Below are 27649 nucleotides of genomic sequence, written 5' to 3'. Positions count from 1 at the left end.
CTATGCCACAAGCTCGTATGCCCTATTCCTTATACTGCTCGCGTTCAGATATAACCCTTCAATCTTGTGTTAACGTTCCCTCTTCTATTACCATTTGTTTGTTCAGTGTGATTGAAGTTTGATTGCTTACACTTCCCATACACTCTGTTCTATTTGCGTCTATGCTGAAGATTTTAATAACCTCTCTTGAGCTCTGTGCTCTTACCTCATCTTTTCTTATTAAACCCTATAAGGAAACCCCTACCCAGCGCGCACACACACACACACTCCTAATCAGTTTAAAGCTCTGTCGACATCCTTGGTTAGGATTCTCTTGGACTCTGGTCCCAGCACGGTTCACACGAAGACTGTCCCATCAGAACAGGTTGTTTCTTCCTCAGTAATAAAATGTGTTTAAAGTTTGTGAGAAGATTTGTAGCTCGGGTGCTCATTGTTGTATTTCTGTTCGCCGAGCTGGGAATTTGTGTTGCAGACGTTTCATCGCCTCTCCAGGTGACATTCTCAGTGCTTTGGAGCCTCCTGTGAAGCGCTTCTGTGATGTTTCCTTCGGCATTTATAGTGGTTTGAATCTGTCGCTTCCGGTTGTCAGTTCCAGCTGTCCATTGCAGTGGTCGGTATATTGGGTCCAGGTCGATGTGCTTATTGATTGAATCTGTGGATGAGTGCCATGCCTCTTGGAATTCCCTGGCTGCTCTCTGTTTGGTTTGTCCTATAATAGTAGTGTTGTCCCAGTCGAATTCATGTTGCTTGTCATCTGTGTGTGTGGCTACTCAGGATAGCTGGTCGTGTCGTTTCATGGCTAGTTGGTGTTCATGGATGCGGATCGTTAGCTGTCTTCCTCTTTGTCCTACGTAGTGTTTTGTGCAGTCTTTGCATGGGGTTTTGTACACTACATTGGTTTTGCTCATGCTGGGTATCGGGTCCTTCGTTCTGGTGAGTTGTTGTCTGAGAGTGGCTGTTGGTTTGTGTGCTGTTATGAGTTCGTGTGTTCGCAGTAGTCTGGCTGTCAGTTCGGAAATGCTCTTGATGTATGGTAGTGTGGCTAGTCCTTTGGGTCGTGACATGTCGTCGTTCCATTGTCTTTCCCTTAGACATCTGTTGATGAAATTGCGGGGGCATCCGTTTTTGGCGAATACCTTGTATAAGTGTTCCTCTTCCTCTTTTTGCAGTTCTGGTGTACTGCAGTGTGTTCTGACCCTTTTGAATAGTGTCTTGATGCAACTTATTTTGTGTGTGTTGGGGTGGTTGCTTTCGTAGTTCAGGATTTGGTCTGTGTGTGTGGCTTTCCTGTAAACCTTTGTGGTGAATTCTCCGTTCGGTGTTCTCTGTACCATCACGTCTAGGAATGGGAGTTGGTTGCCCTTTTCTTCCTCTGTAGTGAATCGGATTCCTGAGAGTGTGGCGTTGATGATCCAGTGCAATTTCAACAACAGATGCCTAGGGGAAAGACAACGGAACGAGGACATTCCGCAACCCAAAGGACTAGCCACACTACCATACATAAAAAACATTTCTGAACTGACAGCCAGACTACTGCGACCACTAGGACTCATAACAGCACACAAACCAACAGCCACTCTCAGACAACTCACCAGGACGAAGGACCCGATACCCAGCATGAGCAAAACCAATGTAGTGTACAAAACCCCATGGAAAGACTGCACAAAACACTACATAGGACAAACAGGAAGACAGCTAACGATCCGCATCCATGAACACCAACTCGCCACGAAACGACACGACCAGCTATCGTTAGTGGCCACACACGCAGATAACAAGCAACATGAATTCGACTGGGAGAACACTACTATTATAGGTCAAGCCAAACAGAGAACAGCCAGGGAATTCCTAGAGGAATGGCACTCATCCACAGATTCAAACAATAAGCACATCGACCTGGACCCAATATACCGACCACTGCAATGGACAGCTGGAACTGACAACCGGAAGCGGCAGATTCAAACCACTATAAATGCCGGAGGAAAGATCACAGACGCGCTTCACAGGATGCTCCCAAGCACTGAGGATATCACTTAGACAGGGGACAAAACGTCTGCAACATAAATTCCCAGCTTGGCGAACAGAACCACAACAATAAAATGTGTTTATTCAACACAAAATACTGGGACAAAAAACAAGCGTTTCAGCACATACCAAAACATGAAAAATACAAAGAGACAAGTCTGTTAAAATTCACTTACGATGTGGAGCTATATGAATTGAAATGTGAATTACAAAACCACGGACGAGGTATTCAAGCTTTATTGGTCATTATTTGACCCACAGCTGAGGTACTGATTTCCCCCCAGTCAGTGATCCACCTCACTGAGACTCTCCCGCCCTGTCTCACACATTGTCTAGTTGGCCCAAAATTTTTAAATTAATTCACCTTCTCCCTGGAACCAATCTATTTTATTTTGGAACTTGTTCAGCGTCAGCAACCCGGCTCTGTGAAATTATTGGCGATAAATGGTCTGGGATGGCAGCATAGTGCTCACAGGGTACGGCACCAGACAAAGGGCTTGCAGTCTGTGGGAATTTCTAAATAAAATTTCTGTATGTTTGTCCTCATGCTGTCTTCTGATCTAACATCATACTCGTCTGACACCCCTTGCTCTCACTCACTCTGTCGCTCCATTTTCCCTCCATTCCTTTTATCTCTCTTCACTTCCTTTTTTCTCTGTTAATTTTTCTCTCTCTCACGCACACACAGTTCACTCTGTTTTCAAATTGTGATGTTGGAGAGCTCATCGTTGTACAATTGGCTAAACGGCTTCGTTCAGTGCTCTACTAATTCTGAAGCTCTCTGAACCACTATGAAGACTTCAGCACAATGAAGACATCAGGTGCCTGGAGAGACAAGCTGGTTCTGCGAAGGACACAGTGCAGAATCATCCTTTATCTCTTCCTGTTGCCTGTTGTGCAGTGGCCTTGAACTATCTGTTCAAACAAAATAGATTGAAATTCGTGCAGGCGGGAGGACGATCACCAGATGATTTTGCTGTCAGGATTTAACAAGCAGATCCCACATACAAAATTTTGATTTCCCCATAAAAAAAACAAAATGTGGATTTGCCTGATAGCAGCTCCTCCCAATTGAGACGGCCTAGCTCTGCCTGATGCTCACGTAATTTGCCTTCCGCCAATTCAGTAGCTTCACACAATGTCCTGACTTATCCATGTTCGTAACTATCTTAAATCTGAAGGAGCTGTTACCACTGTTTCTAAAATTATGTCCCACTGAAAGGTCAGTCACCTGGCCAGGCTCATTAGCCGATACGAGATCCAGTCTGGCGCTTCCTCTGGTTGGACAATCCACAAACTGTTGCAGTTAATAAATTCTGCCCCGTCGAAGCCTCTTGCTCCAAGGGGCTCCCAGTCATTATTGGAGATGTTAAAGTCACTTACTATGACCACTCTGTTTTTAATACACCTTTCCTTAATCGACGTACATTTCTGTTCCTCAATCCCTCCGTGGCTGTTGGAGGGATTATAGTAACGCAGTGCTTGCAGCCATCTTATTTTTGATCTTTAACCATATTGCTGCAGTGGATAGTCCCTCCTGTATGTCCTCTTCAAGTACAGATGTAGCATTCTCCCGATTATTAAAACACCTCGTCCACCTCTTTTACCTTCCTCTCCATCTCGCATAAAACAATGAAACCGTGGAATGTTAAATGGCCAGTTCTTTCCCTCTCTCAACCAAGTCTCTGTAAAGCTGCAACATTATAGTCCAATGCACGGATTCAGGCTGTCAGTTCATCGGTCTTAACCATAATAATTCTTCCATTGAAATAAAAACACTTCAGCCCAACTCCATCAGATCCTGACCTGATATTTGGTTTGTGTTTCCCTGATGTAAATTCTCGTTGTCTATTCTCTGGTATTAGGAGATTAGAAAAGACTGTCAGTAAAGCAGAAAATATTGCAAACAGACAATTTCTGTTTCCTCCATTGTCCCTTCTATATGAACATTTCATCACACACTGTCCAATTCCAATAAACTACTGGATAATTATTATGCTTCAAACAACAGTCTCCAACCTCTCAATGCACATTCTTCAACTCTCTCTTGACCCATTGGATTGACAGTTTTCTGTTCCCTCTCTCAACCAAATCTCTGTAATAGTTATATCATAGTTATATATACTCATTCAAACTCCAAACTCCAAGCTCATCTGTCTTGCCTGTCATACTGCTCATATTAAAATCAGCATACTTCCGACTGCCAGTCCCATTGTGTTCACTCCACACTGCCAGTTTGTTGCTGGTCTTAGCTGTACTGGGATTAGTCGCCACCTACTCTTCAGTCATGTGCTTGTGGACGTACTCCCCCCCTACCACCACCCCCCCCCACACTAGTTTAAACCCTCCTGAGTGACAATAACAAACCTGCCTGCCAGGAGATTGCTGCCAGTTCACGTCCATCCCGTCCTTCTTGTGTATTTCATACTGACCCAGGATTCCTAATGACCCACATATCGGAGATTGCTGCCAGTTCAGATGCATCCAGTCCTTCCTGTCTATATCCTACTGACCCGGGAATCCCAATGATCCACATATTGCAAGTGCTGCCTACCCTACCAGCTCTTTGGCCATGTTTTTAACTATACTGCCTTCCTATTCCTAACTTCACTGGCACGTGGCATAATCTATTCTCTCCAACATTCAAAAATCCTTTCAGCATAACTCCGGCACGATCTTTACTTTGAAATGGATAGACTTGACAATAAAAACTTCGTGTGATCTCATTAACTATGAAAGTGGAGCCCAACGAATCAGTCGCAATGACCATAGGATCTGATATCTTACACCTTAACCAAACCTGTGTGACAAGGTATACATATGGAGTATCTATTTGTAGATGGACGTGGATAAACAGAAATTAGTCTAAAAGACCTGAAAATGTCATAACCGATGGCTGTCATTCAGCCTGTTTGCTTTGCTGTGCAATTGGATTTTAGTTATTCTGTTCCTTTTTTAATGGCTGGGGCTTTACCCCAGATCCCTAGCGTGTCAGAAAGTGCCCAGTGTCTTTGTGTGCCCCTTGCATAGGGAGCATCCAGTGCCAGGCGATGGGGTTTGGGGAACCCCGGGATGGCTCGGTGAAAGGCTGCATGCAATAACGGATGGACTCAGGGCTCGAGAGAGACGGAGTAGGTAATCAGAGACATGCACTCACATCAGTAGCTGGGCAAGATTCCCATGTACTCGGGGAGCCCGAGCACCAGTGCCACTTTTACAATAAACCCGTCATATTTGCATCAATTCTCCATCAAATACAAGTAAATATACTGCAGATGGCAGAAACCTGAAACAAACATAGAAACATACTGTGGAGAGAGAAAAGAGTTAATTCTCCCAATGCAGACACGGGGAGATTGTAAATAAACTCCACAAAAACAGGGTCCAGAGATTGGAATTATTCTTATTTGAATGAAAATAGTCTTATCAGTGATAGGTAACATGGTTTTGTGCAGAGAAGGTCATGTCTTACCAAATCAATAGATTTCTTTGAGGAAGTGACAAAGTTGATTGACGAAGGAGGCAATGTAGATGTCATGTTGTGGTCTTCAGGAAGGCGTTTGGTATGTTTCCCCATGGTCGAGGTATGTCGAAAGTGAAGTCACATGATGCACGAGCTGGTGGATAAAGAACTGGCTGGGCAACAGGAGGCAGAGAATAGTAAGGGGAGGGAGTTTCTCAAAATGGAGAACTGTGACCAGTGGTTTATTTTAAGATGTTTCTGGAAAGAAACATGAATGGGCTGGGAACAAAGGGATAGAGATCCTTAGAAAATAGGCGACAGGTTTAGATAGAGGATTTGGATCGGCGCAGGCTCGGACCACCGAATGGCCTGTTTCTGTGCTGGAATGTTCTTTGTTATAAGATTAGCAATGACCCATCAGACCCCAGTAATGGTCTCCTCCAACCTCTTCCCTCAGACTAAAAGGTACAAAACCTTGAAATCACTGAGCAGCTGGTTCAGGAACAGTTTCTTCCTGACTGTTATTAGACTGATGAGTGGACTCCCTATTCTCAGATAATGCTGATCTTGTTCCTGCTGATCTCGCCTCGCACACGCCCTGTGCATCGTAACCTGCATGGCTCTCAAACATATTTTAGAGCCATTGTTCTGTACATCATTGTTTACTATGCTTTGTCTGCATTTCTTGGTAAAGGTCAAAGTAAATCCTCACCTCCCTTCCCCAGTTACTACAGTGCTCACTTCCACCTGTCTCTGGTCCACAGCCCCAGAACCTCCCATTCACCACCCCCAGCATACTGTGACCCCATCCCCACTCCCTGTGTGCTTTGTATCTCACTATTTCTCTCACACTGTCTGTTTCCTTGTATTTTCCTTTTATCTGTCTTCTGTTTCTTTCCCATAACTTACTGTCTCCCCTTCTCCCTGTTCTTGTGAATGTCTGTTTCTTATTTTGTTTCCTTTTTCTGTTTTACTGACTGTCCTTCTGTTTGCCTCACTGTGTTCTCTCTCTCCTTCTACGTGTCCATCTCTTTCTCTCTCGTTGTGATGGTGATGGCTTCTCTATTCTTTTGAAGCATGTGATGGCTCTTTGGTTGGATGTTGGCAATACAATAAATTCAATTATGTTTTGGTATCTTAAACATAATTTAAATTTATTGGTTAAATTTCAATTGTTGTCAAAACAGCAACCAGAATGTAGATATCCATTTAACAACCAATTGTAACATCTAAATATTTTGGAACTGCCTTCTCCCAGTGCTCTGCATACTGGCAACTGAAAGCATTCTATTCACGTGCATAAGAGTGTGACGGTAACTGCTCTTCCCAGGACCATAAGAAACTACAGACGGTTTTGTGCACAGCCCATACTATCATGGAGGACAACCTTCCATCCATTTATACTTCTCATTGTCAGCGAATGGCTGGCAACATCAAATATCTCTCCCAAACTGGTAATGATCTCCCACAACCTCTTCCAAAAGGGAGAAGATACAGAGACTTGAAAACATGGACCAGTATGCTCAGGAACACCTTCTTCCCCACCCTAATTACACTGGCGAATTGACATCTCTAACTTTTCAAATAATATTAATCTTGCTAAATTCGATCTTGAATCGCACTGCTCCTGTGTTGCTGTCACCTTGTGTGCCTCACTCTGTGTAAGTGCCCTGTGAGGCTCAAGGTCTTCTCAAGGGCAATCAACAAAGTGAACTAATGCTGGCCCACCCAGCGATACCTATATCCCATTAATAAATATAAGAACATGACGACACTCAGGGAACACAGACAGGTGGGATCAAATCGCTTTAAACATGATCTTAGATAGATAGGGATTGCCCTCGGTATCTGAAAGTAGAGTGTTCCGACAAAGCCTTTCATAAGCTGATATGGCATAAAGTGAGGGATCATTAATTTATGTGGGGAAAATTTACGTTTCTTGTTAAAAGTGAAAATCCTCTTCGGATTTCTTTTGATTAGTGAAAACAGGACGTAATGGAGGTTTTTCGGAAAGGGAAATGGCAAAATGCGAATTTTTTAAAAGCGGGTGATACGTGTAGCAGCATGGGCGTGATATTCAGGAAGATGTGAAAAGTTAAAAATAAATGAGGTGATTCTCACATTTTATTTCCACCCCAGCTGATCATCATTCCCTTTGTTTGCTCTTTGTCTTCTATCTCTTTCTCTATCGATTCAACTCACTCCTCCTGCCCTTCAAAGCTGACTTCCCTGTCACCAGCATTGTTCACACTATTTTCCAGCTGCTTTCAGTTCAGAAAAGCTTCCCAGAACTTTCTGATCTTTTCCTTGCATTATTTATGCAATTTCAGATCTCCAGCATCTTTCAAATTTGTTTAACCTTCAAATTTTTTATTCCATGGGAAGTCGGCATCTCTGCCCAGGGCAACATTTGTTAAGCATCACTAATTGTCCTGACTCTGACGACATTCCACAAGCCAATAGAAAGTCAAGCACATTGATATGGGTCTGAAGTCACACTTAACCCAGATGGGTAGTAACATTAGATTTCTTTACCGAAGGTCATCAGTGAAACAGGAAGATGTTCAGACAAAATGTGGTTTTATAGTTGTTTTTCGTGAAATTCACTTTTATTCCAATTCTTATTATTTTTATTTAGTTCTGCCATCAGCTGTGGTAGGACTTGAAACAAATCGCTTGAAACAATGTCTTTCGTTTAATAAGCTTTGCTCCTGAATTATGTCCAGCGACATTCCTACTCTGATACATTGTTTTAATCATGAAGTAACGTTCGGGACAAGAACAATTTTGTGATTGAAATACTTGTAACTGGAAAAGTGGCCAGAAGAGAGCTTGAAACATAAAGTCTGAATTTTACCAACGAGCAGACAATGGTTTGTTCAGCCACAGCACTGACGCAGAGATGGAGACTGGGGATATTATGACCTGGTAGTGGACAGGGTTCGTGACAGAGAGAACAAGATACATAAATCAGTTCAGGGCAATAAGAGATCTCGAGGTTGTGCACAGTTTTGTTCTCAGATGTTTGTAAGGGAGTGGTCTGCAATTCAGATGAATGGAAACTGCAATTGAAATTGAAGATAAAAGTTTTTTTCATTGGCAAATATAGATAATAGAAATTGCAATGAAGTTCAAAATTGTTTATGGGCTTAATGAATGGACAGAGGTAGAGAACTCCAACAATAGCGAGAATAGGTTATGATTTGGAGATGCCGCTGTTAGACCGGGGTGTACAAAGTTAAAAATCACACAACACCAGGTTATAGTCCAACAGGTTTAATTGGAAGCGCACTAGATTTCGGAGCGTCGTTCCTCCACCAGGAGTAACACACTCTCCACTCCGCCCAATCAGCACCACTAATATCCGATAAGGTAAACATTTCCGACAGAGGGAAATGTTGTAAAGACCCAAGGAAAGCCTCCCCTCCATTTGTGTAATTATCCAGTCCATTATTCGCAGATTCAGATCTGTCCTCTCCACGTCTCTCCAGCTGCTGATCTCTGTTACTGTTGAAGCTGATGCATTGGCTCCTCGGCTGGGACAGCGCACTGAGTGAAGCCCCTCACCAATAGGGCACAGTTACAATGCATGGAGACTGACATCAATCGCGGTCACTGAGCAAACAGGTCTAGCTTTCAATACAGCACATTCAGTTCACAATATAACTGGACTGGACTGGACTGGATTCTGACATTGCTGGCTATTGGTCACATCTCCCATCGCCAATTCCTCGAGTGAAGTCAGTTGTGAGGGAGAATGATGGAAGTTTTCTGATCGCAGGCTAGAATACTCTGCCTTGATGTACGTTTGCAATGCTGCCGTCATCGTACCCGGAATCTCTGCCCCTCCACAAAATAAAGAAACACAGTCAGGATGTTGTTACTGTGCTGATCTCTCCTTCACAGGAACAAACCCCAGCCAACAGACTGTCACTGGGCACAATTGCCCTGAACATAGACAGGAAGTGTGGACTTCTCTGAATGGTCCTCTCACTGCTCTAATAAAGAAACGTTGGACCTTCCATATAGAATATGCTTCAGTAATTAATTTATACAAATTGACAAACATCTTAATGCAGTTTTATTTGCTGTAAAGCAATAATTTTTCACCTTTTTTCCCCTCAGCCCAAAACCAAAAGTGAACTTATTCATTAAGACTTATGAATTAATAAGTCAGACTTACCGATTAGATCGGGCGGAATGGGGATAGTGGCTGTGGAGACTGCATGGGGAGTACAATGATATTCCCCAGTCATCATCACTCTTAACGTCAGATAGAATTAAATATAGTTCACAACAAGGAACGAGCCAACGCTTGGGATATGTAATGCTCAATGACAATGTGAAGTGAACCGGATAATTGTAAATGTGATAAAGTGAACTATATTACAAGGGGGCATAGCTTTAAATTAAGGGGGGGTAGATATAGGACTGATGTTAGGGGTAGGTTCTTCACTCAGCGAGTCGTAAGTTCATGGAATGCCCTGCCAGTAGCAGTAGTGGACTCTCCCTCTTTATGGGTATTTAAGCGGGCATTGGATAGGTATATGGAGGATAGTGGGTTAGTGTAGGTTAGGTGGGCTTTGATCGGCGCAACATCGAGGGCTGAAGGGCCTGTACTGCGCTGTATTCTTCTATGTTCTATATTATATATACACACCATTTCATCATTGGGAATACAGATTGAGTAGTGTCACCGCATCTGAAACATTAACTTTGATGTCTCTTCACAGATACGGCTAGACCTGCTGAGCTTTCCCTCCAACGTCTGTTTTTGTTTGAGATTGATCATGTTGTTCATATCTGGCAGGATGCTTGCAATTAAAAGCAGATGCTAATAACAAACTGTACAGGGGTGTGGTGACAATACAAGAGAATGACTGTAGAAATATCGCTCATTCCAAACTGGAAAAGACAATGGGCTGAGTTTTCACCACGTTTGCTGTAATAATTCTATGTTATGCATTGAAAGCTTTTGGAGATTGGGGAGACAAGCTTGTTCAATGAAGGACACAAGTGTTCCATCATCAAAAATCTATTGCTATTATTTCATGAAGTTCAGCTGCCTCTAAAATGTATTGTCAAACAAAATAGATTTCCTGAGATTTACAAGATGTTGAGATTTTCTTTTTACTTTTGATCTTAAAGAAGAGACAGATTTCGGCTGTAATTCAGGTATCACAGACACACCAACAGTAATAGAAACATGAAAGTACCACATTGTCCAAACATTACCAAGGTCAACATGTAGACCTGTCAAGAAACATGCAATAAAGTGATAATGGAAACATGAAATGCAAACAGAAAATGCTGGATAAACAAAAAACGTGAGGATGTGTCTGCAGAGAGCAGCACAATTAACATATGTAATATGATGTGACACTGTTCTGAAAAGTCCTATTAGAATCAAAGGTTAATTTTTTGCATCTCTGTTCAGATGTTGCCAGATTTACTGAGTTTCGCTCCAGCTCTTTTGATTTCTTTCTTCTTTCTGAACTGTGACAAAGTGTCTGATCTGAATGATAGCAGCAAAGCTGTTATCTTAGTTGAATCTCGAGTAATTTGTTATTGATTTTAAATGAGAAATTACAAAGTTCCTATGTTTGACAGGGCTCTAAATATCGATGACGTATTGCATTGTGAGACCTTGCGATGAAAATGTTGAAACAAAACAGAAGTTGCTGTAATCGCTCAGTAGGTCTGGCATCATCTGTGCAAAGAAATCAGAGTTAACGTTTCAGGTCCAGTGCCCCTTCCTCAGAACTGATAGTAACACGGAAAATGTTGTTTTATATGCAGAAGAGACTGGATAGCTCTTAATGGAGACTGTTAGTAGCTAACAATAGGGTGTGAGTAATGGAAGGCTATGTGACAACTCGGCCTGGTGTATGGATAGGGGGCTAGGACTTTGGGGATTTCAGGCCCAAAAATTATTGAACTTGATTTTGAGTCTAAAGGACTGCAGAGTCCGCACATGGAAAATGAGGTGTAGTTCTTTTAGCTTGCGTTGAATTTGCCTGGAACACTGCAGCAAACCTGACACAGCGATATTGGTCAGGAAACAGGATGGGCTGTTAAACTGGCAGGCAACTGAAAGCTCAGAGTCATCTGCAGAGGTCCAACTTGGATGTTCTGTGAAGCGGTCAACCAGTCTGCCCTTCATTTCCCCAATGTAGAGGAGACCACATTGTGAGCAGCGCATGAGGTAGACTGGATTGTGGGAAATGTTGGTAAGGTGCTGCTTCACCTCGAAGGTATAGTTGGGCCCTTTGATACTGATGAGGAGGGAGGTAAATGGGCGGCACGGTGGCACAGTGGTTAGCACTGCTGCCTCACAGCACCAGAGACCCGGGTTCAATTCCCGCCTCAGGCGACTGACTGTGTGGAGTTTGCACGTTCTCCCCGTGTCTGCGTGGGTTTCCTCCGGGTGCTCCGGTTTCCTCCCACAGTCCAAAGATGTGCAGGTCAGGTGAATTGGCCATGCTAAATTGCCCGTAGTGTTAGGTTAGGGGTAGATGTAGATCTAGGGGTATGGGTGGGTTACGCTTCGGCGGGGCGGTGTGGACTTGTTGGCCCGAAGGGCCTGTTTCCACACTGTAAGTAATCTAATCTAATCTAATCTAAATGGGAATGTGTCATACCTCCGGCAGGGGAAAGTGAAGTGGACCTGTGGTGGGAGTGAATAAAGAGTAGACCAGTGTATCCTGGAGGGAATAATCCCTCTAGAAGGTGGACAAGGGAGGAGAGGTGAATATGTGCAGGTGGGGCATCTCGCTGAAGGTGGGGGAAATGTGGGCTGATGATCCTCTGCATGTGAATGCTGCTGGGATAGTAGGCAAGTGCAAGGGAAACTCCGTTGCGAGAGGGAAGGGGAGGGGCAGGCTAGAAGTGCAGGAGATGGATCAGACTCAGTTGAGGACCCTGTTGTCAACAGTGATGGGGAATCCCTTGATTGAGGAACAAGGTGGACATTTCAAAGGCTTCCTTGTTGAATTTAGTATCATCAGAAGCAATGCGGTGGAGATTGAGGAACTGGGGGAATGGAATTGAGTCTACAACAGGAAACCAGATGTGAGGATGAATACTCCAGGAACCTGTGGGAGTCGGTGGGTTAATACTGGATATCAGTTGCCTGGCTATCCCCAGAAATGGAAGCAAGAATGTTGAGGAAAGGAAGTAAGGAGCCAGAGATCGACCAGGTGAAAGTGATGGAGAGTTTCAAATTCCAAGTGAAATCGGTGAACTTTTCCAATTCCGGACAAGAGAGAGATGCAGCAGCGATGATATCATCTGTGTATCGGACAAAGATTTGTGGATGGGTGCTGGAGTAGAACTGGAACAGGGAATGGTCGATGTTCCCCAGGAAGAAACAGGCATAACTGGGGCCCAAGTGTGTATCCGTGCACTTCCACCGTGTGGCAGGAGCAGGCTGAAGCAATGGGTCTGCCCAGGCAGTTCTGTTTGTGAACTTTTGAGAGGAGATAGAAGCGAGCTCTGCTATCAGAGGATTATCAGCTCGGGGGCAGTTAGGGGCGTGGGGCGAGTGGGGCAGAAATCTCCAATGAAATGTGGTCAGTTATCATAGTTGATACAATTGCCTGATGTGCCATGGTAGGGTCATGGTCTAGGGGGAGATTAGAGGCAGTACCTGAGAGTGGGCGTTCAACCTTTGCAATGTCGAGGTCAGTCCACCAGACTATAGCAGCACCACCTTTGTCAGCACAGGCTGAATAACACAGTCAGAGTTGGACCTAAGCACATGGAGTATAGGCTATTCGGACATTGATAGTATGGATTTAGTGAGGCAAGTGCAGAGAAATTACGACAACCAATGTCAAGTTGAGATTTCTCAACGAACCGATTTAGTTCAGATAAAGGCCAGAGGGAGGAGTCCAGGTGGAGGGAGAGTGTTGGAGCTGGGTAACGGCGTATTTGGAACAGGGAGAGGAATATTGCTGAAAGAAATGGGCACTGAGGCGAACGCAGCGGAAGAGCTCAACTAAATGTCATGCCTAAAATTCCTTAAAGTGGGGGCACAGAGAGGTAATGTTCAGATATTTGCTGAGTACAGAACATTCAGCATCAGAGAGTGGAAGTTAAGGAGGGACGGTGAATAAACGATAGGAGGTGGAGTTGGGGGAGGGCATGGAGTCAGTGGGCAGGTATGAGAGGGGAGGAAGGTTCCAGAGGGTCAAGGGCATCTCTACCTTGTTGCAAATTGTGTGCCCAGTGCATCTGTTTAGCATGACGAATGAGCCGGTGAATAAATTAGAATTGTAGAGTGGTGCAGTCTTTAGACAATATAATGCGATTCTGCTGGACAGAGAAAACGTTGATCTCAGTGGTACTGATATCGCACGATCAGACCTCAGAAAGTAAATGATTGACTATAATTGGGAAGGTATACTTATTGTAACATCCTTATTTCAATGGAGTGACGCTCAAGCAGCAAGGTCTTATTTTTTTCGGAGACTTTAGACCAAACTTTAAAATATAATAAGTCTTGATGTTATTAACAAGAAAAAATTATCAATGGTTTTGGAAGGCACTAGCAAGGGCAGAGTTTATTTGGCATTCCCAATAGCTCTGGGGAAGGTGTTATTGTTTAGTGAGGAAATTACCAGCGCAAAATTTCCTGCGATTCCCAGTGACCACAGTTTACTCAGGATCTCTGATGTCACAGGAGTCAAATACTACTTTAATGCAATGCAAGTTACTCTGATCTCACCTCAACTGATATTGGAAGATCAGTTAAATGAATAAAGAATAAAAGGCCAGTACACAGCATGTTAGAACAATGTGCTCACTCTACTCACAATGTTTAAGGTAAAACTGATGCATGGATTTCTGACTGTGAGGAGAGGTTTGTCCTATTTGTGATGAGGCTGTTTGGTTAAGCGCTGTGACAGAGAGACAGAAAGACACTCAACTCTGTACCATGGGGAACAAAACCATCCTGTTCACGGTGCATCAGATATTGACAGAAACAACTATTGCCAGTTCCTATTGGACATTGATCATCTCAATCTCATCATTCACTGATGCTCAATAGCAGCCCAGAAGCCAGCGGCTCCCATCATCCCAGTTGGAAAGCAAAATGGGGAAGGAATGGCCAGAGAAAGTGGGAGTAACTGGGGAATTGGTGTATCTTACAGGTGAGTGGCAGAAGAAGAGTGTGAAGGGAGATCATCAGTGGAAGAGAATGTAGCAGCAGAAGGGGTAGTGCAAGGGAGGTAGGAGTGTAAGAAAAGAGTAGGATGGAGGAGGAAGAAAGGCAGATGAAGTTTTAGTAACAGGGAAAAGCTTGCTTTTGAGGAAATGAGATTGGATGAGAAAACATCACTGTACAAGAAAATCGGGATCTGGATTCCATTCAAAATTAAGAAAGGATTTCTTGTACTTTCTCTTCTATCACTTGATTCTTGTTCAGGTTGTACATGTACTATATATTTCTATATCTCCATCAAGTACAGACGACATGTTTCTTTCTCCCCTACGGTGGTGTTTCAATATTTTTGATTTTTTTACAGTATATATTTGCTTCCAATGGATATGAGAATATAATTTGATCTTCTGCAGTTTGCCCATAATATAGAATTTATTGGAATATTTATCCTCATCACACTCGCTGATTAAAACAAACAATAAATGAGTGCATGTTCATCCTGCAGATGAAAAATTTCTTCAGCTCTGGCTATTGCAGGGAATGTTACAAAGAACAGTGCCACGCCAAATGCTAACGTTCTACCGCAAAATGCCAAATCCTAGTTTATCCTAAAGTATTTACAATGTTTATAAACAAAACATGCAGAGGGGCGGAGTGTAAAAGGTGAATTCAACTCTGTGTCGAAAATGTTAATTGTGGATCCCTCATAAAATGTGTGAACTACATCACTCATAAATTCACCAAAATAGGAAAAGCAAGAGACTGTAATTGTCCAATCATCATCTAAATAACATCTGGCGAAAAGGAAGGAAATCACTGGTTGTTTGTGATATTCAGAAATGACGATTGTGAGAATGTGGAAGGTGGGGAGCAGTGGAATGATGACCAATGTTATAGATGACACAAAGATGGGCGGGGTGGATTACAGGCAGGAGGAAAGTGTTAGGCTACAGAAGGATAGAAACAGATTATTCAGATAGCCAGATCAATGGCCTGATGAAATTTAACACCGATAATTTGGGAAGATGCAAGTCAGAAGTAACAAGACAAGTGAGTACTTAAAAGTGAGTATGAAAGAAGAGGGCTAAATTTGCTCCTTTTTTCTTTGCAGCAGGGAAAGTTGAGGAGGGAATATGGTACAGGTGTACAAGAGCAAATGGGGTATGGAGGGGATGAACAGACAGCAGCTGTTTTCCTTCGTCAAAGGATCAAAAACAAAGAGACACACTTTTAAAGTGAATGTCAGGGGATTGAGAGAGGATTTGTGGAATGTGTTTAGAACTGAGTGGATGGTATGAATCTGGAATGCGTTGTCTAGGAGGGTGGTTGAGGCAGGTAACTTCACAAACGTTTAAAATGTCTTTGGATATGCACTTGCTGGCACAGACGTGATAGGCCTGTTTTTCATTGCATGATTCTTTGCAGTGGCAGCCATGAACACTCTGGCATATTCTGAACCAATTAACAATGGCAGTTGGTGCTTTGTTCCTTTGACTGTACTCATTAAGTGGCTATATTGCAAACCAGCATCATCTCATGCAACCTCAGCACTCACTCAACCAAAGGCAGCCCAGCCATCTCTGGGACCATCCAGTGAAATTCATATGCTCAGTGGATGCTGTCCAACAACAACACTGACACTATTCTAGCTGTATGCACCATTATTAAAGCTACAGCCATAATATGAAGACAGCTTTTCCTCCATTATAATACAGACCTCTAGCAATAAGGGTGTTCTTTATCTGAAGCATAATAAATTCTTTCCCAGGTATTCACTTTTACAAGCAGCAAGTTTTCCTGTGTTTTGCTGCCAGTTGTTTATCATGGAATTCCCCAGCCCAACCTCTTTCCCATTTAACATTTTCTTGTGCAATGTCTCCCTGATCCCACACACCTCACTCCATCACATCCCCCACACTCTCCATCCTTACTTGTTAATCTCTGAAAAACCTGCGCCTCCTCTCTATAATTTATTCCAACTCCCAACTCACTGTTTTGATTCCTTCTCTCGGCATGGTCATTAGACTGGCCGTGCCTGATGACCTATTCACCTAACCTTCTGCTCAGTTCCTGATCTTCTGCTTTGGTTCTCACTCTCCTGGTTTATTCAAATCCATCTGACTTGTACTAGACAACATCCCCACATGATGATGGTGCTTGTACAGTTACGATACAATCTGTCTTTTTTGTACAGGTCCCCACCTGTCCTGGAAGAGATTCCAATGATACAACAATCTGGAACTCTCACCCCTGAACTAGATTTTTAACAACATGTTAAGGTTTAGTGTCTTCCTCATCTTTCTCTCTTTTCCACATGGCACGGGGAGTAATCCAGTGATTACAGAGGATTATTCTTTCTCTTTCTCGCTCGCTGTCTCTCTCTCTCTCTCATATACACACACACATTCAAACACACACAGAAAGACACTATATTACTTTGCAAAATAATGCAAATAACCTTAAAATAATCGGAATGACAAGTGGAATGAAGTATTTAGTTAAAGGGAGGATGAGAGAAATTGTGCTTCTTCTGGATGTCAGTTTGCTCGCTGAGTTGGAGATTTCATTTTCAGATGGTTCATCACTGCACTAGGGAACATTATCAGTGAGCCTCTGGCGAAGTGCTGATATTATGTCCCACTTGCTATTTATGTGTTTAGGTTTCCTTGAGTCAGTGATATTATTTCCAGTATTGGTGATTTTATGTCGGGTTCTTTTTTTCAGAGAGTGTTCGATGGAATCAAAATCGATATGTTTGTTGATAGAGTTCAGGTTGGAATGCTATTTTTCTAGGAATTCTCGTGCGTGTCTCTGTTTGGCTTGTCCTAGATGGATATGCAGACCCAGTCTAAATCGTGTACTTCCTCATCTATAAGTAAGGATACTAGTGATAGTGGGTCATGTCTTTTTTTTCTGGCCAGTTGTTGTTCATGTATCCAGGTGGCTAGTTTTCTGACTGTTTTTCCGATGTAGTGCTTGTAACAGTTCTTGCAAGACTTATTCTTGCTTGAGCAGAACAGACAAATATGTGAACTAGTTGTGGTGCTCAAATGTATGAAAAAAAGTTGTCGAGTAAAACAGGAATACTCTGCTTCCGTTAGTTGGCATTACAGCATCAAGGAGTTCTTATTTCAAGCTTGTCAGCAAAAGAGCCAGGAATGAGATAAGGAAAAACTTCTTTATTGAGATAGTTGTTAGGATTTGGAATGGAACTGCCTGGGAGAGTTGTGGATGAACATTAAAAAATAGAACTGGATATGCATTTGGAAATATGAATTTAACAGGCTGCAGAGATAGGGTTGGCAAATTGGAGGGACTTGGGAGACATTCCTGGAGCTGATGCCCACACAGTGGCCAATGGCCTCCTCCTGTACTTTAAGGTTTTGCACTCTATCATGTGTCTGATGCGAATAAAATTCAGGATCCGATTATTTCCCATTGTAAATACTCACGAATATCTGATTACTTAGTGCAGCATAAGCATTTAAAATGCAACTACTGCAAGGTCAGCTTCATTAAATAATCTAATTATTGCTCAGAATATGAATATTTGAAATGTTGAATTCCAATTACGAAAACAAATCTGTCATTGCTTTGCCACAAATCTCTTCGAAAAGGTTTGACTTTTCACTTACACGATAATATGCTCATCGTTTTTGTTCACTGTCTGCATTTCAAATTAAATAACATTCTTTCTAAAAGTTAAACGTTTTCAAATTATTGTTCACTAAAATTTGATAGCACAAATCATTTAGTTAGTTTAATATTCAAAGAGCATGTTGAACTATAGCCATTTCTAATTCGCTGACAAATAGCTGTAGCTTGTACATTTCAGTGAGAAATTGAACTGATTGATTATATATAAATATATAAGAATGCTCATTCTATTTGATTATTCAATCGTTTGCTCACCCTGAACATGTAATCACTCAGAAGCCAACCACTTTCAAGATGTTGGAGTGACAATGCATAGTTTTGAATCCTGACATTGTTTGTGTAATTCTGATCGCCAAAAGAGTTACATCCATGTTGTTTGTTTGATACAAAATAAAATGTACATTCTTTATTTCTGTGTTAGAAAATCTTGACAGGAGTTTATATTTTTGTTCCATAAATATAGAATCAGCCTAATTCTTTTCAGAGATTATAGTTCAGTCGAATAATCATAGTTGACGTCTTATTTTTGCGCAATTCACGAAACATAGCAAATATCTGATTAATACATGGGTCACCCAACAGATTGTATCTGAAGAAAACAGCAGCAAATGATAAGTCAAGAATTACGCTAATAACTGAACTTGGCGGAGCCTTTCTGGTGTAGGACACGTCACATATTGCACTGGCATTCAGTTGAATGGAACAATGAACAACATAACTGGAAGTTTTGGGCGAACGCCCCTCCCCAGCTTCCTAATCTCACTCAGATCACTCCCTCACACATTCAACAATTGAAAAGAATCCAGAGGCTGGGTGAAACATAAAACACAGAACAGTACAGCTTAGTGCAAACCCTTCAAACCTTGACGTCCTGCCGAACCTTTATCCTACTCGAAGTTCAGACTAACTGACATACCCTTCATTGTACTATCATTCATGTGTCTATCCAATAGTCACTTAAATATCCGTAATGCAGCTGACTCCACTAACGCTGCTGGCAGTGCATTCCAAGCACCAACCACTCTCTGTTTAAAGAACCTACCTCTGACATCTCCTCAAACCTTCTTCTAATCATACTAAACTTATGCCCGCTCGAGATAGCCATTTCTAACGTGCGAAAAAGTCTCTGGCTACGAACTCTGCCTATATCTCTCATCATCTTATACACGTCTATGAAGTCAACTCCCATTCTTTATTGTTCCAAGGAGAAAAGCCCTAGCTCCCTCAACGCTTCTTTGTAAGACATGCCATCCAGTCTCAGAAGCATCCTGGTAAATCTCCCCGGCACCCTCTCCGAAGTCTCAACATCTTTGCAGTAATGAGGCGACTAGAACTGAATACAATACTCTAAGTGTAGTCATAAGAGAGATTTTTGGCGCTGCAGCGTAACCTTGCGGCTCTTAAACTCAATCCCTGGCTAATGAAAACACCATACATCTTAACAACCTTATCAGCTTGGGAAACAACATTGAGCATCCTATGATATGGACCACACGATCCCTAGGGTCCTCCAGTCTGCCAATAATCCTGCCTTTAAACCTGTATGCTGCATTCGAATTCGACCTTAAAAAATGAATTGCTTTACACTTATCCAAGTTGAACTCCATCTTCCATTTACCAGCCAATCCTGTCAATGTCCAATTACAACCTAAGACAGCCCTTAACACTATCCATAACTCTAACATCTTTATTACATTGTAAAACTTACTAAAGCACCCTTTCACTTTATCATCCGAGTCATTTGTAAAAATCACAAAGAAGAGCAGTCCCAGAACCGATTCCTGAAGAACGCTACTGGTCACCAATCTCCAGGATGAACCCTTTCCATGTTCTACCACCATCAGTCTTCTACAGGTCAGACAATTTGTATCCACAAACACAGATTTCCCTGTTTCCTTGTACCCCATGCCTGCTTACTTTCTGAATGAGCCGATCTTATGGTAACTTTATTAACCACCTTGCTAAACTCCATGTACATCACATCCACTGCTCTACCTTCATCAACGTGTTTGATCCCATCCTGAAAGAATTCAATAAGTTCTGTGAGGCATGATTGTCCATCAAAACGCCATGCTGACGATCTCTAATCAAACTATCTCTTTCCAAGTAATCATAAATTCTGTTTCTCAGAATCCTCTCCAATACTTTTCCCAATACAGAAGTAAGACTGACTGGCCAGTATTTCGCAGGATTATCCCTATTACCTTTCCTGAACAAGGGAATAACTTTTGCCACCCTCCAATCATCAGGCAATACTTCAGTGGACAGTGGGGACGCAAAGATCATCTACAAAGGCGCAGCAATCTCTTCCCTCACTTCCTCTGGTAACCTGGGGTGCTTCCTGCCTGGTCCAGGGGACTTATCTATCCTTATGTTTGCACTTCAATCAGTCTGTACTCACCTTACTTTGTCTACCCCCTGTCCAAACAACTGATTGACTGCTTTCCATTTCAGGGCTATATACAGTGCTGCCCTCCTGAGCAAGTACAGTTCCAAATTTCCCATGGAATGGAAAAAATGTGAATGCACCAATGTCTTCCTGATGAAGGGACTCTGCTCAAAGTTTTCACTCTCCTGCTCCTCGGATGCTGCCTGACTCGCTGTGCTTTACCAGCACCATACTTTTCGACTCTGATCTCCAGCATCTGCAGTCCTCACTTTTTCCATTACTGAGGGCTGACCCCTCTGCACACTAAGCAAAGTAAGGTATTTGGAGCTGACTGTTCAGTTCTGGAACGTTGCATTTGATTAACACATTAATTAAAAAAGAAATTACAATTCAACAATTATTCATTCAGTCCCAGAGTTACAGTTTTAGTTCATGGAAAGGCAGTTTGATAACAAACAGTAAATGACTGAAGAACTGCGAGGTACAGAGTATTCCATGTGCTATTATCCAGGCTGGATGTCCTTTACCTTAATGTTGGGAATATTATCGGACCGACAGGTGTGATAAGGGAATGAGTTGACATTTTTGCAGTGTGACATTTTTGCCATCACAGAGATGTGTTTGAGGGTGGTCAGGGCTGACAACTCAATATTCTGTGCTACAAGAACTATGGGCAGCACAGGAGAAGGGTAAAAGAGAAGGTGGCATTGCCTTATTAATTATGGAGTCAATGACTGCAGTTAGCTAGCATCATATCTTGGAAGGGTATTCAAATGACACTTTGTGGGTTGACAGATGCACTGCTGGGGATATATTACCGACTGTCAGATAAAAGAAAATACAGCGGAAGGTATATAACCAATTCACTGAGGTGTGCAAAAACAATAACAGGATTATGATATTTAGACATTTCAATTCCAAATATTCATTAGGACAGTGATTTTTTTTAAAGAGGGGAAGAGGACTTGACATTTATTCCAGAGAGACTCTTATATCAACATGGAGCAGATACAACGATGGGCGGGGCAGTGCATAGGCGTGACTGTGGGGAGCGAAGCCAGTCAGGTGCCAGGCAGGTTTGGGAGAGCATTGCAGGACCAGTGACCGTGACTCAAGCATTTTTAGCTTCTTAAGGAAAAGACCAAAAGAAAAAGGCTTGAAAATTGAAAATAATTTGGATGATGGAGGCAGATCTTACCAAGAGAAAGACAGGATCTGGCCACAGTACAGTTACTTCTGGGTGAAACTGTAACAGAACAGCGTATAGGTGTGAGTGGGGGGGGGGGATCACATGCTCACAATGGAATTGATGAGAGTGTCACCACAACATGTTACACCAAAGATGAAATGTAGGAAAACCAGCCCGGAGAGCCTGGGATATCTACACATATTCAGAATGGAATTAACAATGAAAGAAAAGCTTAAAACAGGCATAAAGGGAGCAGGTCAATGGAGGTCCCAGAAGAGGAGAGAACGTGAAGGTCTAAACTCAAGAAAGTAAGTAAAAGAGCAAAAATAGGGTAGGGGTGCAGCGGTGATAAAAATATTAGTGGGCAGTATTTTCAAGACTCCAAAGACATTTTATCGGTTTATTAAGGGTAAGAGGGATAACTAGAGAAAGAATAGGGAGCATTAGGATCCGAGGAGGCAACCTGTGCATCGAGCCAGAGAATATGTCAAAGACCTATTACATATTGGTCTTCAATTTGGAGGAGCAGTTACTGTATTCAATGTCTGTTCCAACAGTGTGACCTTGAGCAAATTTACACAGAAGCTGAGGAAGAATTGGAAGTTGGTGTATGATAAAATGTGGCCAAATCCCTTGATCCGGATGAACTGTATCTTAGACTGATGTGGAAGATGAGGGAGGAGATTACAGGTTCTTAACCGTTGTGTTTCTTTTTTTTTTAGTTTTGCCTCTGGCCATAAAGTTGGTATTATCGAACATGATAACATCTAATGTAGGTTTAACTTCCACGCAGAGTGCTAGAAAAAAAGCCATGGGATTAAAGACCACCAAGTTTCACATCAGTGGGAGGGAAACAATTGTAGAAAATTGAGATAGCTGTTGAGGAATGATCACTAAATATGTTCAAGGCTGAGATGGACAGAGTTTTAAACAAGGGTTGCAGGGAAAATGCTGGAAAATGGAATTGAAGGTTATCAGAATAAATGTACCCTAATTGAAAGGAAAAACAGGGTCAGCGAGCGGATGGGCATTATATCGCTCATATGTCTAATGGTGAACCTTTTCAAATAGCCTGTATTCACTGGAACACCAGCATCTCTCCCTCCAGAATGAGACACAGTTTGGAAAGCAATCAATAGATTCAAGGAATTCACAAATGCAGTATTAATAGACAGAAAAGATCAGAGGACTGCGACAACGTGGATTGGCTGTCAGGGTGAATATTTGCATCTGCGCAGTCACCACGACGAGAAGGAAAACCTCAGCAAGACACTCTCCAAGTCCAAGTATGGGTCTGGTGTCAAGGGGTGCTTAAGTCCCAAACAATGCATCACTGCAGTGTTTCCCTCCTGCCTTAACCAAAACTAAATGTGGAGTGGTCTATTGACGTGCTGTTAGTGGCAGAATAGGTCGTAATGCTTTGGTTCCAGAGGCTTTGGTGAGCAGAGGCTCAGCCAAAGGTACAGGTAAGCTCACGTAAGGTCTTTTTAATGCTAGTTTGACAACAGTTGAGATGGCAGTTAGGGCAGTTGCACGTTCCACCTGCGGGATGTGGGAGCTCAGGGAGATTTCCACTGTCCCTGATGACTACACGTGTGGGCAGTGCAACCAGCTGCAGCTCCTGGGAGACAGTGTTCAGGATCTGGAGTTGGCTGTTCTCCGGATCATCCAGATACAGAGCACTTCAGAGGTAAGAGCTTTAGTGAGGTGGTCACACCCAAGTTCCTCACTTAGCCATGTTTCTTTGGTGACTGTCATATCCCAGTCCCATGTAAAGATCCACGTCCTGAGTTCATCAGCCGTGTTGCATTTAAATAAACGCAATTTAATCCAACAGGCGTTATTGCTTCCTGTCGTGTTCCAGGCAGAGAGTAGCTGGACGACAACCAAGAATGGTGAAGCGAGTAGGCAGAGAGTGCAGGAATCCCCTGTGGCATTCCTCTCGAAAACAAGTATACCATTTTTGATACTGACTTTGTGTTGTTGGGAAATGGGTGTCAGGAAATGACCGTTTAGGGGAAAGCAGCAGTAGCCAGCTTAGTTGCATTATGACTGGATCTGGGGAGCAATGGGAAAGGATAAAGGTAAACAGGGTCTTCGATATAAGAGATTCTGTGGCCTCAAACGGCAAACCAGAATGGTATGTTGCCTCTCAGTTGTCAGTGTCCAGGATGTCTCTGAGCGTCTGCTGGAGTTGGCGGGGTGGAGGGTGGGGGGAGGTGTGAACTGTTAGAAGTCATTGTGCACGTTGGCACAAATAACACAGGTAGACATAGGAATGTGGTCCTTCAGAGTGATTACTGAGATTTCGAAGTTAAAAAACAGGACCTTGACAGACACCTGATGACTTCCATTATCATGAGCTAGTGTAGGTAAGAACAGGAAGATATGGCGGATAAGTATGTGACTAAAGAATTGGTGCAGGGGGTGGGATTCATATTTTTAGATCATTGGGAGCTTTTCTGTGACAGAGCTGACCTGTTCAAGAGGAACTGGTGGCACATGCACTGTACAAGGGACCAATATCTTCGCAGCCAGTTTTGATCATGCTACAAGGGAGTGTTTAAACGAGATTGGCAGGAGGTGGTATCCTCAAGAGCAGGGAGGCAAATATGAGGCTGGAAGGAAATACAGTATTCAGAAATAGTACTTTGAAGAGACAGACCAGGCTGGAACATGATAGGGAGCAAGGAATTTCCTGTTGATTAAATTGCATTTGTTTCAATGTGAAAGGGCTGACAGGTAAGGCCAATGAATTCAGGGTGTGGATAGATAATCGGCACTGGATAGTCTCGCTATTACAGAAACATGGCTGAGGGATGCATAGGACTGACCTTGAATGTAAAAGGATAAATGCATTAGGAGGGACAGAGATGGTGGAAAGTGGGAGGGGAGTAGCATTTCTAATCAAGGGGAGTAGAAAGCACTGATCAGAGATAAAATAACTGATGAATCATCCAGTCAGGCTTTGTGGGTGGAACTAAGAAATAAGAAGCGGATGGTTACATTATTGGGGTGGTACTATAGACCCCCTAACAGTCAACAGGAATTACAGTAACAAAAATATCTAGAGAGTTTGGGGAGACTTGCAGGGAACATTCGGGTTGTCATAAGGTCCTAATCGGGAAGGGGCAATATTTAACCTACTCTTACAAAATATATCAGGATAGGTGAGTGAGGTGACAGTAGATGTGCACTTTGGGACCAGTGAGCATAGATCTATTAATTTTAAAATAGTTATGGAGAGGGAAGAAATTGGCCCACAGATTCAAGTTCTAAATCGGGGCAAGGTTAATTTTGATAGACTCAGACAGGCGTTTGCAGGAGTTGATCGGAGTAGTCTGTTTGCAAGCAAAAGGGACCTCCAGCAAGTGGGAGCTTAAGATCTATATGTTCCTGTGAGGATGAAAGGAACGTTGACAGGAATGAGGAACACTGGATAACAAGAAATGTTTAGGCTTTGATCAAACAAAATGTGGAGGCGTGGCTCAGGTAGAGGCAGCTTGGATCACGGAAATCCCTGGAGGTGTACAGGGGATATCGGAGTTTACTGAAGAAGGAAATCAGTAGGGCAAAAAGGGGGTATGAGATAAACTTGACTTCGAAAATCAGGGTGAATCCAAAGAGGCACTTTAAGTATATTAAAGTAAAATCATTAACTAAAGAGAGAATAAGACCCCTCAAAGACCAAAGTGGACATGCATGTGTAGTACCATAAGAGATAGGCGACGTCCTCAACAAATATTTCTCCTCTATATTTACAGTGGAGAAAGATATAAATATATGGGAATTTGGGGAAATTAGTGGTGATATCTTAGGGACAGTCTGTATCACAGTAGAGGAGGTAACTGATGTACTAGAAACTTTGAAGTTGGAGAAATCTCATGGTCCTTACCAGATATATCCAAGAACACTGAAAGGGGCTAGAGAAGAATTTGCGGGGGCTGTGGCTGATAATTTTGATCATCAGTTACCGCAGGTGAGATCCCAGAAGACGGAAGGAGAGCAAATGTGCACTTAATCAAGAAGGACTGAAAAAATAAAGCCTGGGAAATACAGACCAGTCAGCTTAACATCTGTGGTAGGTAAATTAAATGAGAATATTCTGAAGCATAAGTTTTACAGGCATTCGGAAAACAGGGTTTGATTAGGAATAGTAAGCATGGCTTTTTGAGTGGAAGTTCATACCTGAAGAATTTGTTAAATTTCTTTAATTATGTGACCAGGAAGGTTGACTAGGGCGGGCCAGTAGACGTCCAAATGTGTGGTGCTGGACAAGAACAGCGGGTCAGGCAGCATTGGAGGGGAAGGAAAATCAACGTTTTGGGCATAAGCCTATCATTAGGAATGTCCAAGATTTCGATACTCCTGCTTCTTGAATGCTGCCTGACCAGCTAGGCATTTCCAGTGCCACACTTTGCAACTCTGATCTCCAGCATCTGCAGTGTTCACTTTCTCCAAAGGTGGTAGATCTTGTCTATATGGATTTCAGTTACACCAGAACAGGATAAGGCTTGTCAGCCCCTGGAGTATGATATACAGTTACAGGAGGAGGCCAATCAGCCCTCAAGGCAATAGAACTAGACCCATTCTAGATCATGCAGCAACATGATCAGGCTATTCAGCTACTTGAAGTCAATAACACAGGAAATGGAAGAGGCAACAAAATGACTGGCCTATGGTGTACACTGGAATAACACCAGGCTATATAGCCTGTAAAGCCTGCCCTTCCCTTCAGTAAGGTCAGGGCTGATCTCTTCCGGCATTAATTTCTCTTCTCTGCCAATTCTTTGTAGCCCTCAACTCCCTGATGTGTCAAGATCCATTAACACCATTCTGCTCCCCCAAACAGTTTAGAGATGTAGCTGCCTGGGATAGAGAGGCCAGAATACTCACTACCATCCGAGAAGTAAACAGTTCCCACGGATTTACCTTGACCTTTGACATGAACAAAATATATGAGCATAGTATCAGAGTGACTGGCCCTGACATCACGGCAGGGCGTGACTGAGGAAGGTGTCAAGGAGACTGAATAACATTGAACCTAATGGGAATCAATTGGAAACTCCCAGGTGGTTGGGCCATTCAGGACACCATGTGGCTGGTGCAGATCAATCCTCTCAGTCCCTAGATATCTATGTTGGCGATCTTTAGGGTAGCTTCCTCGGCATAAACATCTTCAGCTGGTTCATCAACGTCTTACGCTCCGTCATTAGATCAGAAGTGAGGATGCTCAGAAAATATCGCATAAAGAATCAAAACCTGGTCAACATTCAAGCTCATGCTGTTAACGTCTAGGTAACATTAATGTAACAGTACTACTGGACCCTGAACATTTCCAAAGAACTAAAAAAGAGCAACTCATTCTGTATCCCAAGCTGGTGTCACAGAAATGTGAGAACGCCATTCAGCCCATTGAAGCTATTGGATAAGAAGAGGCACAGCCCATTTACGATCTCTTACCTATTGCACAAGAAGAGTTTTTAAAAAAAACTACAAATGTTGGAATGCAGGAGACTGGAAAAACACAACAGGCCAGGCAGCATCAGGAGAAGAAGTCCACTCCTTGGGCATAAGCTTTCTTCATGACTGGGGGTGGGGTAACGGTGTGTACAGATAAAGAGTCGAGGTGCAAGAGTAGGAGGAGGGGGTGTGGTGAGGTGGGGAACACAGGTAGAGGCTAACACCGGGTTGGTCAATGGGAGGAATGAATCCAGTTGACAGCTGGAAGATGGGTTGATTAGAGGAAAGGAAGGAGGA

Source organism: Chiloscyllium punctatum, chromosome 47, assembly GCF_047496795.1.
Source record: "Chiloscyllium punctatum isolate Juve2018m chromosome 47, sChiPun1.3, whole genome shotgun sequence".
Taxonomy (NCBI): domain Eukaryota; kingdom Metazoa; phylum Chordata; class Chondrichthyes; order Orectolobiformes; family Hemiscylliidae; genus Chiloscyllium; species Chiloscyllium punctatum.
Note: the sequence above shows the minus strand (reverse complement) of the source record.